The sequence below is a fragment of the Mobula birostris genome, chromosome 5, assembly GCF_030028105.1.
Source record: "Mobula birostris isolate sMobBir1 chromosome 5, sMobBir1.hap1, whole genome shotgun sequence".
Classification (NCBI taxonomy): domain Eukaryota; kingdom Metazoa; phylum Chordata; class Chondrichthyes; order Myliobatiformes; family Myliobatidae; genus Mobula; species Mobula birostris.
The window spans coordinates 13378761-13392264 of NC_092374.1; the positions used below are offsets into that span (position 1 = coordinate 13378761).

At 44.1% G+C, this 13504-nt stretch overlaps 1 protein-coding gene across 3 annotated transcripts in view; it reads left to right on the forward strand.

Moving 5' to 3' along the window:
- Positions 1-2154: 2154 nt before the first annotated feature.
- clcn3 (chloride channel 3) overlaps positions 2155-13504 on the forward strand; it is a 238113-nt gene continuing 226763 nt past the window's right edge. For 2 of the 3 annotated variants that reach the window (XM_072257638.1, XM_072257643.1), the window contains exon 1: positions 2155-2262. The gene's annotated coding sequence lies outside the window, so the exon portion shown is untranslated. Of the gene's footprint in view, positions 2263-5113; positions 5134-13504 lie in introns of those variants that run through there. The other variant, XM_072257640.1, reaches the window with a different exon arrangement.

The following is a 13504-nucleotide window of genomic DNA, read 5'->3' on the forward strand; positions in this document are numbered from 1 at the left end:
TTGGGGGAAGAAACTGTTACACGGTCTGGTTGTGAGAGCCCGAATGCTTCGGTGCCTTTTTCCAGATGGCAGGAGGGAGAAGAGTTTGTATGAGGGGTGCGTGGGATCCTTCATAATGCTGTTTGCTTTACGGATGCAGCGTGTGGTGTAAATGTCTGTAATGGTGGGAAAAGAGACCCCGAAGATCTTCTCAGCTGACCTCACTATCCGCTGCAGGGTCTTGCGATCCAAGATGGTGCAATTTCCGAACCAGGCAGTGATGCAGCTGCTCAGGATGCTCTCAATACAACCTCTGTAGAATGTGGTGAGGATGGGGGGGTGGGAGATGGACTTTTCTCAGCCTTCGCAGTAAGTAGAGATGCTGGGCTTTCTTTGCTATGGAGCTGGTGAATGAAATTATGCTGCTGCATTGTCTCACCAGGCCCTCAGTTCTTGTACTCCCTTTCCTCTCACCAGATTCAGGTTCCTGCACTGCTCATCCATCTCAATGAGGGCCAGTTCCTGCTCCCCTTCCATCTCAGTGGGGCCCCAGCTCCAACTCTCCTTCCATCTCATCAGGGATGCAAAGGAAGGGGGCAGAAGCCAGAACAAGAAGGCGGGGGAGAGGTGGGAGTACAAGGGGGCTGGTTAGAGGAACGCATAGTCAAAGAATCCTCGAGTGGTAGAGATCACTGGGGGGGGGGGTGCACAGTGATAGAGGGGCTTACTGAACCGTCTCTTCTGGTTAGGCATAACTTGAAGAGGGTTTGCAGTGGAGCAGCAAATCATTGACACTAGATTTTGCTGATGCTGGATATTTGACCAACAACACAAAACACTGGAGAAGCAGCAAGTCAGGTAGCATCTGTGGAGGGACGTTGAGGGCCAAGACCCCTCATCGGGACTGGAAAGGAAGGGAAAAACCCAAAATAAGAATGTAGGCGAGGGAAGGAATACAAGCCATATGCTCAGTTTACAGGAGCCTATGGTTCCTGCTTCCCCCCGCCCCATCTCACTGGAACCCAGTTCCCACCTTCTCTCACGATTTCATTTCTCTCAATTCCTCTGCTGTCTAATGGAGGGGCGGCACGGCAGCGACAGTGAGTGGGGTTTGCTTCCCGTCGCTGTCGGTAAGGAGTTTCCACGTTCCCTCCGGTGTCTCCTCTGCTTCCCTCCCGCACTGGGGCGCCACAGAAGCGTAGAGGTTAATGCGATGATATTACTGCTTGGGGCATTGGAGTTTGGAGTACAATTCCTCCGTAAGAAAGTCTGTATGTTCCTCCCATGTGCGTGTGGTTTTCTCCCAGTCAAAGGCGTATCGGTTAGTAGGTCAATTGGTATTGTAAATGGTCTCGTGGTATTGTTAATGTTGCTGGGCAGCGAGGTTCGGGTTACAGAATTGAGGGCATGCTATTTTGACGCTGGAAGAGTGCCCTACAAGCACATCCTCGCAAACACGAGGGAATCTACAGTTGCTGGAAATACAAGCAACACACAAAAAATGCTGGTGAATCAGGCTGCCTGGCTTGCTGCGTTCACCGGTATTTTTATGTGTGTGTGAAGCACCTCCTCGCACTGCGTTGATCATTGATGCAAACGACACAGTTCACTTTATGTTTCAGGACTGGAAAGGAAGGGATCCAGTCACAGGCAGGAGAAAATCTGCGGATGCTGGAGATCCGAGCCACACTCACAAGATGCTTGGAGGATCTCAGCAGGCCAGGCAGCATTTATGGAAAAAGAGTGCAGTTTGGCAGACCCCCTTCCAGCATTTTGTGTGTGCTGCTTGGATTGCCAGCATCTGCAGCTTTTCTCTTGCTTGTGACTGGAAAGGAAGGGGCAGCTTTCAGTCATGATGGAATAGCCGAGCAAACTGGATTGTCTAATTCTGCTCCCACGTTTTATGGCGTTTCGCTGTACATGTGACAATTAAAACTCAACTTTGGTCTTCACGAGCGTGTTGGATTTAAACAAAAATTAATAATCCGGAAATATATTGGCCAGTCCGTCCCCACCAGCGTCTCGAGGGTGGCGGGCCATCCCCCCCCCAAGTGTCTCCACCCGACGAGACGTACGCGCTCCCGTTACCGTCCCTGCCCGGAGACGTGCCCGCGCGTCCCCGCTCCTTCCCCCCGTGACGTAATCTTCAGAACAAAGCCGCTGCAGGCGGGGGTGAGGAAGGAATATCGCGAGTGTTTAGGGCTCGGTTCTCGCGATGCCTTAAGCGTTAGCCCGTCGGCTCGGCGTGCCATGACAACAGGGGCTGCGGGGAGAATGTGCAGAGTAGGTACCGTACGTGATGGTGGCGGTCTGCCCCCCGTCTCTGGACGTTGCATGCCTCGGCTTCAGCTAGGGTTGGCGGATAGATGGACACGGTAGCTGGCCGAAATTGTGGGGCTGAAGCATCTGTGGTGGGAGCTTAGGAGCTGCGTAGTGATGGGTTCAGGGGGTGGGGCTGCTGAGTGACCGGTCAGGGGATCGTGGGGAAGGGGCTGGGTCTGGGTCTGGGGTGACAACGGGTGGAGTTGCGGAGGGCTGGGATGGATGAGGCGTTGGGGCCGGGTTTGATGGGATGGGATGAGACGGGATGGAGTGATGTTGCGGGAGGGGGGTGGTTTTGGATGGGATAGGATGAGGTCGGTGTGTATGTGTGTGTAAGGGTTGGAATGAGATGAGGCCAATACGCTAATTTCTGAAGATAATTTATACTGATTTTTGTAGGACATAAGTGAAGTTGTAGAGCTTCAGTTCAATTCAATTGTCAACAAATTTCGCAACCTGTGTATGTGATATTAAACCTAATTCTGATTCTAATAGGGAACTGAACATGCTGGAGGAACTCAGTCGGTCAAGCCGCATCTATGGGCTGAAATGGACTGTTGACATTCCGGCTCAAGCTCTTTCATGGGGCCCGGACTGTCAATTTCCTTCCAGAGATGCTGCCTGAAGGCTGAGTTCCTCCAATTGTTTGTTGTTTTTTAATCCCATGTAATGTGTTTGACTATGAAGAGTTGATAGTTTTCGTGGGGTTGGAGGAATGATAGAATCAAATACATGTTTTCTAGGCTATATAAAAAAGTAAATAAATCAAGTAACAGTGTGTTTTTGAGCAGATGACATTAAAAGTTATGCTTCAGGCTAAAGTTATGCTAAAGGTGTGTATTTTAAGAGTGAAGCATAAGATCTACAAAAGTGGAAGTAGAAATGCTTCACACTGATGGAATTGGCTGAGGAAAATGGGAGGAGGCTTGCTCCAGGAAGCTTTTAATGCTGATGTGGATTGATTTGGGCTGACTCTTTTATTTTGTTTCCTCATCCTGTTCTGCATATATCTCATCCTGGATGCACTTAGAATCAGTTGATATTGACAGTATATGAGGAAAGCCAAGGAACTGATTCTTTTCCTCTAAATAGATTTTCATAGTAATTTCTTTCTTCTGTACTGTGTAATCTATAGTTGCATAATGACCAGCGATCAAGTATCGAGTTCAGTATAACCGTGCAGTATAGATGCAATATTGAAATAGATAGCTTTACTATATCGTCAGCACTCCAGCAATACAAAAATGTTAGTCATAGAGGAGTGTAAGAGAGTCAAAGGTGTCTAGCGTAGAAGCGGGCCCTTACCCCAGCATGTCCATGCTCACTATTTTCTACATTGGACTTTGGAACAGTGCTCTGTTGTGATAATAATTTCTGGGCTTTCTTTTGCTTGTAGTTTGGAAATGGTTGAACTGATTGAGTTATACAAATCATTAAACAAAGGCCTTATTCACTCTCTCTGGAGTTCTGCAAGGAATATACTGCAGTATTGCTAGAGTATGTGAGAGTTGTGTATAAATAAAGGACTTTGTTAATCAGGCCTCTTTAGACATCTATACCTCTTATTTAATCTGCAGCTGTGATTCCTGGGTTTCCAGTGCCTGTAACTTTTATTTCTTATCTCCTGTTCCACTCTGACGCTTTCGTTTCTGGACTCAATCATTGCCTTAGTGATGCCTGTTCTAAACTCAAACAATAGCATCTCAAAAATCTTTCTGGGCTTGTTGGATCCACAGGATTTGTTAGTGAATTTAATAATTTTATGCAACTGTTCTTTTACCTCTTTACAGCTTTCAATTTATTTATTTTCTCTTGAGTCATAGTCATTCTTTATTGATCCTGGGGGAAATTGGTTTTCATTACAGTTGCACCATAAATAATTAAATAGTAATAAAACCATAAATAATTAGATAGTAATATGTAAATTATGCCAGGAAATAAGTCCAGGACCAGCCTATTGGCTCAGGGTGTCTGACCCTCCAAGGGAGGAGTTGTAAGGTTTGATGGCCACAGGCAGGAATGACTTCCTATGACGCCCTGTGTTGCGTTCTCGGTGGAATGAGTCTCTGGCTGAATGTACTCCTGTGCCCAGCCAGTACATTATATAGTGGATGGGAGACATTATCCAAGATGGCATGCAACTTGGACAGCATCCTCTTTTCAGACACCACCGTCAGAGAGTCCAGTTCCATCCCCACAACATCACTGGCCTTACGAATGAGATTGTTGATTCTGTTGGTGTCTGCTACCCTCAGCCTGCTGCCCCAGCACACAACAGCAAACATGATAGCACTGGCCACCACAGACTCGTAGAACATCCTCAGCATCGTCCGGCAGATGTTAAAGGACCTCAGTCTCCTCAGGAAATAGAGATGGCTCTAACCCTTCTTGTAGACAGCCTCAGTGTTCTTTGACCAGTCCAATTTATTGTCAATTCGTATCCCCAGGTATTTGTAATCCTCCACCATGTCCACACTGACCCCCTGGATGGAAACAGGGTTCACTGGTACCTTAGCTCTCCTCAGGTCTCCCACCAGCTCCTTAGTCTTTTTCACATTAAGCTGCAGATAATTCTGCTCACACCATGTGACAAAGTTTCATGTGACAGAGTATGCAATGGCTGGTATGTAATGTAACTGTTACTTTGGCAACCTGAGATTCTACCCATTCGGATACTTTCTTTTTCAATTCTGATGAAGGTGTCCATGACCTGAAATGTTGATTGTGCTTCTCTCTCCAGATATGCTACTTGATGAACAAAGTGCTTCTGGCATTTGTTTTGGATTGACATTACTTTTCTCCCCCCTCCAGAATCAATTAACCTACTAACCAGTAAGTATTTGGACTGTGGAAGGCAACCAGAACACCCAGAGAAAACCCATGCATTTCACGAGGAGGACGTACAGACTCCTTACAGATTACATTTGAATTCAACTCCAAGCGCCCCAAGTTGTAATAGTGCCGTGCCAATCGCTGTGCTGCCACAGTGCCTAAATAGAAGTGTACATGTTGGACAGCAGGGAGAAATAAATAAGAGAGTGAAATGGCACTGCTCGGATTGGTCTTCTGGGTGCTAGCACAAGCCAGATGGGTGGAGCAGCCTCGTTGTGTGTCATAGTTTGTCAGTAACCTGCTATAATTTGCACTTTATTTTGTTTGGTTTCTGCATTATTATTTGGCAAATTGAAGATCCGGTGGTTCTTGAGCTTGAGGGTAACTTGTCTGTGGGGTTTGGGTTAGTCAGTAGGGTATCTGCAGACTCTATCAATCACGTTCAATTCAAGCTTAATTGTTATTCAACCATACATGAATGCAGCCAAATGAGGCAGTGTTGCTCTGGGACCAAGCACAGTCACACACAGCGCAAAGCACGTATAAGATAGAGAGAAACAGCCACTCAGTAAGAGTGAAAACTCAAGTTATTCGACGCTGCCGAAATCTGCAGACAGCCATAGCAGACCTTGTCTTTTGTCGAGAGAGCATTTGGGAGGCAGCACTGACTGCAACCTGGATGCCGCGCCGCACCCTCACCGGTGGAGCACACCAGCTCCTGGAGGCTGTAAACAGGCAAACATGGCTTGAGGGTTAGTCCTCACCATGACCGAGGTTACACAGCTCCCCCTGCTCTCTGCCAATAAATCAGTAAATCAGACTTGCAGCATTCCATGTTAACAATGTCCAGAAGTGTCTTGCAATCACAAGAAAGGCGACCAGGACGGTCACTCACTATTAGACCGTATGCCTCCTTTGACTCAGACAGCAGCACTTTTCACAGCTCTTTCATTTACTCCACCAGCGAGCAACTCACTGATGGGGAATAGACCTATGGTACTTTAAGTTCTTCTTGTATTGCAGGATCTTGTGATCATCCAAAAGATGTTTAAATATGACAGCACCTTTTGTTGACCCCCTGGAAGCTGCTGTGACTGAACGTGCTGCCATCTTACTGGAAGAGATTAGTTATATCAAAGGATGGAGTGGGTATGTGATTTGGCGATGGTGCACTGTTTCCACTTTTTGCCTTGGACTTGTACACCTAGCATTTTTGTGAAAAGGACCTAGTGTTACCTTTACCAGTGGGCACTCTTGGGACAGGAATTTCCATGAGGTGGTGGGACTGTTCCAGTTTTTCCAAGGAGATTTTATTTTGGCATGGACTAGAAGGGCCGAGATGGCCTGTTTCCGTGCTGTAATTGCTATATGGTTATATGGTTATATATCCTCAGTCTTCTGCTTGGTAATTTTGGAGGATGGTAATGTGAATCTGAAGCTTCAATGAGATTAGTCATGATGTGGATTATGCTGGAGGGGCTGCATGAACTGCTTTTCTTCCAGGTTCATATTTACATGTGTTTGAGGCCTTCAGTGCTGATATCCTTGCAGCAGTATTTCTGTCGTCACCTTTACTTTGGTGGCAATAGTAATTTGGATAAAGATATGGTCGGGCCATTAGTTATCAATACCTCGGTAACATGAATGTCCTTGTATTTACTTGGTCTATGATATGATCGTCAGCTGCTAGTGCTGAATTTGGGGACATATCTGTACTTGTCTCTCTGTGTTGGCTATATCAAAATTGTGTTCTGAGACATGGTTGTCAGTTAGCCATTTTCCATCTCTGCCAATTATGCCTTTCCAAATGATTGTCTTTCTGATTCTGTGAATGTAGTTTAACCTAATATAGGGATGCTGAATTGCCATCTCTTCTCTCCCCTCTTCCATGTCATTTATTGCTCTTGGTTGACCATTTTCTAAATTACATGAATAAGGGTTGGTTCACTTCAATAGATTGGTGATTAACGAGGGTCTTGAAACTTCAATTCTGGAAAATTGAAGACAGAATGGTTGGATGGATGTTAGTAGTTTTGGTTTTGAAAGATGTTTGTATGATGCATTGTTAAATATATACCTGTATATTTTTTAAAAAAAGCAAAAAATTGAATGAGAATGGAAAATGCCAAAGATAACCAGATCAGGTGGAGAGAGAAGCAGTTGCGTTTTCTGAAATGTTCATGGCTTGAAATGTTAACTCTATTCCCCTTTGTAGTATTGCTGCTTAATTTGCTGATTATCTGCTGCATCTTCTGCTTTCTGTTTTAAATTTCCAGTACCTAGATTTTTGTGCTTTGGAACAGGGGTCCCCAACATTTTTTGCACCGCGGTCTGGTTTAATATTGACAATATTCTTGCGGATTGGCTGACCGGGGGCAGGGGGGCGGGATGTTAATCACGACCGGAATGTAAGTGATAAGTCACTTATAAGTGGCTAATGCACTCAATTTCGTTTCTAAAAGGGTTTATCTAACGAATTTAATATTGAACACAGTGCATATTTTCCTTGCATGAATATTGATAAGTCAATTAAGTCAATAGCATCATAACATTTTAAGTAACGTTTGGATATTAAACACACAGTGCATATTTTCCTCGTGTGAACGTATAAGATCATTGCAACACACCAATATCGCTGAATCAGTGGGAGCCCTGGGCTTGTTCTCCTGCAACAAGACGGTCCCATCCGAGGGGTGATGGGAGACAGTGATACTCGAAGGGGGTTCCTTATGTCCAGTCTATTCTGCAATTTAGTTTTCATTGCATTCTTTGCCGAGAACTCCGCTTTACAGAAATATGTTGGAAATGGAAGCAACGTTTTCAGTGCTTTCGTGGCTATCTCAGGATATTCAGCCTTGACTTTGACCTAGAATGACAGCAGAGATGTTATGTCAAACAAACTTTTCAGCCCACTGTCATTTGCAAGCTCGAGGAGTTAATCTTTTTCCCGTGCTGACATGAATGATTCACCGGGGACATTCACAAATGGGTCACGGACCTATTCCTTTGCACGTCTTGGGTCACTGATGGTTGGGGACCACTGCTTAACTGGAATAAAGTTGACAATTCTTGGTTTATTGTTTCAAAGACTGACAAGTAATTTGCAAGTTGTCTTTTTTCTGTCAAGGGGAACAAGAGGTAAATTAGTAAATGAGTGATTGTGTTAAATAGTTAAAATAATGGCATAATTGAATAATACAGCACAGGAGACCTTTTGGACTAAGTACTCTTTAGAAAAACACAGGTTTGTCCTACTTTCTTGTATCTTTCTCTTGTCACTCCAATCATCGTATATTTATCCAATTTCCTTCTGAAGCCAAGTGTAGAACTTAAATTGAACCTTCTCTGGAAGATAATATTTCTTCCAGTGATTATGATGTCACCATTAATCATATCTAATATGCTTAAAGAGTCCAAAGAGACTTTTCCTCTGTGATACTCTAGATGAACACTATTGTTCCTTCCCTTCCAATGAATATGATCTCACTGCATATTTCAGAACGAGTATTACCCATTCATGTCATACATCTGACTATTTTAATCTCACCCATTCATTGAAAGCTGACCTCTGAGGCAATTCACTATTTTAGCAGCACTTTGCTGCCTCAACCATGTGGTCATTCTTTTATGTGAAAGTTTTGCTTAATTTTTGCATCTGCTGTTTTCATAGTCTCCTCCACAAATACCCTGTCTCTGCTAGCAATGTTTGAGGATTTGTCTGACTTTTCACACCTTTCAAAGTGTTGGATGAACTCAGCAGATCAAGCAGCATCTGTGGAGGGAAATGGGTAGATGGGGCATGTTTGCGACTTTGTTTGACTGTCAGATCAGTTTTTGATCATTGCCACTGTTTCTGATTACTTCTGTTCAATACTGAGCCCACTTGATCTCATCTGCATTTGAAACCCTTATCCTTGCTACTGTACTCAATGGAAAATTCCAATGCCTATGTCAATTTGAGATTATACAGAACACTTCTCGAATCTTGACAAACTTGCAGAAAGTGTTGCTTGTTCATCATTTTGTGGATTAATTGACTTGCATTTGTTCTCATCTGACTGTCACAATTTAAAAGTCCTACTTTTTTCTTTAAATCCTTTTTGACCATTCATCTTCTCAACATTATAAGGCCATAAGATGTAGGAGCAGAATTAGGCCATTTGGCTCATTGAGTCTGCTCCACCATTTCATCATTGCTGATCCAATTTCCCTCTTGGCTCCAATATCTTGAAATGAATGCTAACATTGCATTTGCCATCCTCACCACAGACTCAAGCTGCAAATTAACCTTAAGGAATCCTGAGCAAGGACTCCCAAGTCCTTTTGCGCCTCAGTTTTTGTATTTTCTCTCCATTTAGGAAATGGTCAACCCTTTAATTTCTTCTATCAAAGTGCATAATCATACACTTCCTGACACTGTATTCCATTTCTTTGCCCATTCTCCTAATCTAAGTCCTTCTGTAGCCTCTTTACTTCCTCAGAACTACCTGCCCCTCCAACTATCTTCATATTGTCAGCGAATTTTGCAACAAAGCCATCAATTCCATCATCCAAATCATTGACATGTAATGTAAAATAAATGGGTCTCAACACAGACGCCCTGTGGACACCACTAGTCACCAGCAGTCAACCAGAAAAGGCTCCCTTTATTCCCACTCTTTGCCTCCTGCCAATCTGCTACCACTTTACCCATGCTAGAATCTTTCCGGTAATACCATGTGCTCATAGCTTGTTAATCAGCCTCATGTGCAGCATCTTGTCAAAGGCCTTCTGAAATTCCAAGTACACAACATCAATTGATTCTCCTTTATCTATCCTGTTTGTTACTTCAAAGAATTCCACAGATTTGTCAGGGAAGATTTTCTTTGAGGACACCATGCTGACTGCAGCCTATTTTATCATGTGCCTCCAAGTACCCTGAAACCTCATCCTTAATAATCAACTCCAACATCTTCCACCAAGGCTAGACGAACTGGCCTATAGTTTCCTTTGTTCTGCCTCTTTCCTTCTTGAAGAGTGGAGTGGCATTTGCAATTTTTCCAGTCTTCCAGAACTGTTCCAGAATTGAGTGATTCTTGAAAAATCATTACTGATGCCTACACGATCTCTTTAGTTAACTCCTTGAGAACTCTCAGTTTCCCAAGAACCTTCTCTCCAATTCATACACTTAATTCCCCTGACACCTGGAACTTTCCATAGTGAAGACTGGTGCAAAATACTTAATCAATTCATCTGCTATTTCATTGGCTCCTATTGCTACCTCTCCAGCAGCGTTTTCCAGGGGACCGATATCCATTCTTGCCTCTTTTTCACACTTTACATTTCTGAAGAAACTTTTGGTATCCTCTTTAGTATTACTGGCTGGTTTACTTTTGTATTCCATTTTTGTCTTAATGTCCATCGTTGCCCTCTGGTTTTTTTTAAAAGGCTCCCAATCCTCTAACTTCCCACTAATTTTTGCTGTATTATATGCCCTGTCTTTGGCTTTTATGTTGGCTTTGACTTCCCTTGTTAGCCACTGTTGTGTTATCTTTCCTATAGAATACTATTTCCTCTTTGGGATGTACACATCCTGTGCCTTCTGAATTGCTTCCAGAAATTCCAGCCATTGCTGCTCTGCCATCATCCAATCAATTCTGGCCAACTCCTTTCTCATGCCTCTAATTCCCTTTACTCCACTGTAATACTGATACATCTGACTTTAGCTTCTCCTCAAATTTCAGGGTGAATTTGATCATATGGTCAGTTGCCCGTGGGGGATCTTTTACCAGAAGCCCTTTAATCAATTCTGCTTCATTGCACAACACTCAATGCAGAGTAGCTGATCCTCTTGTGTGCTCAACCATGAGCTGCTCTAAAAAGCCATCTTGTGGACACTCCTGAAATTCCCCCCTCCTGTAATCCAGCATCAACCTGATTTTTTTTACACAAGATCACAAGACAAGGGAGCAGAAGTAGGCCATTTGGCCCATCGAGTCTGCTTCGCCACTCTACCATGGGCTAAACTATTCTCCCATCTAATTCCAATTTCCAGCTTTTTCCCCATATCCCTTTATACCCTGACTAATTAGATACCTATCAATCTCCTCCTTAAACACCCTCAATGATCGGGCCTCCACAGCTGTATGTGGCAATGAATTCTATAAATCCACGACCCTCTGGCTAAAAAAATTTCTCCTCATCTCTTAAATGGGTACCCTCTAATTCTAAGACTGTGGCCTCTTGTCCTGGACTCACCCGCCAAGGGAAACAACCTTTCCATATCGACTCTGTCCAACCCTTTCAACATTTGAAATGTTTCTGAGATCCCCTCTCATTCTTCTATACTCTAATGAATACAGCCCAAGAGTCGACAAATGCTCCTCATATGTTAGCCCCTGCATTCCAGGAAGCATCTTCGTAAATCTTCTCTGAACTCTCTCCAACATCAGAACATCCCTTCTAAGATAGGGGGGGGCCAAAACTGCACAGTATTCCAAATGAGGTCTCACCAGTGCCCCATAAAGCCTCATCAACACCTCCTTACTCTTATACACTATTCCTCTTGAAATGAATGCCCACCCAGCATTCACTTTCCTTACTGCCGATCCATCCTGATGGTTAAGCTTTAGGGTATCCTGCATGAGGACCCCCAAGTCCCTTTGCACTTCCGATTTTTGAATTTTCTCCCCATCTAAATAATAACCTGCCCGATTATTTCTTCTTCCAAAATGTACAACTGTATATTTCTCAACATTGTATCTCATATACAGGTTTCCCCCGCCATCCGAAGGTAGAGCATTCCTATGAAACAGTTCGTAAGCCGGAATTTGGTAAAGCGAAGAAACAATTACCGTTTATTTATATGGGAAAATTTTGTGAGTGTTCGCAGACCCAAAAATAACCTACCAAATCATGCCAAATAACACACAAAACCTAAAATAACAGTAACATATAGTAAAAGCAGGAACGATATGATAAATACACAGCTTATATGAAGTAGAAATACTTTTCCACAATCATTGCCTGAACTGTTCTCCGGAGCGAAAATCTCATGTAAGCGCTGTTGGCAGAAACACGGCACAAGCGCTCTCCAGTAACCTTTAAGCTATGAAGCTGCCAAATCATACCAAATAACACGTAAAAATACACAGCCGATATAAAGTAGCAATAATGTATGTACGGTGTAGTATCACTTTCCGGAATTGGGACAATGCAGAGCACACTGACGATGGTGCGTTAGGCTGAGTCGTCGGAGGTCGGGTGGTGCAGTGACCCCCACCCTCCAGGCCGCAGACCGATACATTGCTGCGAGGCAAGCTGTGGTACAGTGGTAGCCGGGAGGCGCACAGCACATCTTTAAGAAAAAAGCGGAAATAAACATGCTAATTAATTAGGTGCAGCCCGACACGTAATTGTCGGCCCAGATCAGTGCTGATTGCCGATTGCATTGCCTCTGATCTGGGCTGACAGCTATGTGTCGGGGGGCATCTAATTAATTAGCATGTTTATTTCTCCTTTTTTCTTATAGATGAGCTGTGTGTCTCCCGGCTACTGCTGCATTCTCCGTGAATCGTTATATGTCTGCGGCCTGGGTGTTGGGGTGGTGGGACAATGGGGTGTCATCTCGTCTATTTCCATTAGCGCCGGCAGCTCATCTTCTCCTATGACTGCCCGCCTCGATGTCGAAGGTCGAGGTTCGTCGTCTGCTGTGGCTGATGTGAAAGGCTTGCTTGACTGCTGAGCCTCGTGCATTTTTCTATCGTACAGTTCTTTGTAAGCACTCAAACCATCCTGCAAATATCCCCTAAACCGACGTACCCTTTCAAAATTAAAGTCGTACTTTATCATTACTCAGACGGTTTCGATTGTTATCCTTTCCTCTTCCAATTGCATCAGCTCTTCATCTATCAGTTCTTGGTCATGGGATGCCAAAACCTCTTCAACATCATCTTCGTCAGCTTCCACAAGCCAAACTCACTTAGACCTTTCTTCGTTCACCACGATCAAAACGCTTAATTATGTTATACTCTAAGTGTAACATCCTTACGAGTTCTTTCCTCATCTTGCAAACGGCTGCTCACAGGCACATGTTTAAGCAATGCCGGCTAGAATGCAGTTCTGAATCTGGGGGAGAGCGGCTGCTCGGGGTGTGCGCTGATTTTTTTCACGTGCTGCTTTTTTCGTAATAGTGAAAACACCTGTTAGCGAAAACAGGGTACTAATGTAGGTCCTTCGTAACAGTGAGGTTTCGTAAAGCGAACGTTCGAAAAGCGGGGGACACCTGTAATGAGATACAACATATAATCCAACATATTATCCAACATATTATTCTCCGTAACTTCCGCCACCTCCAACGGGATCCCACCACCAAGCACATCTTTCCCTCCCC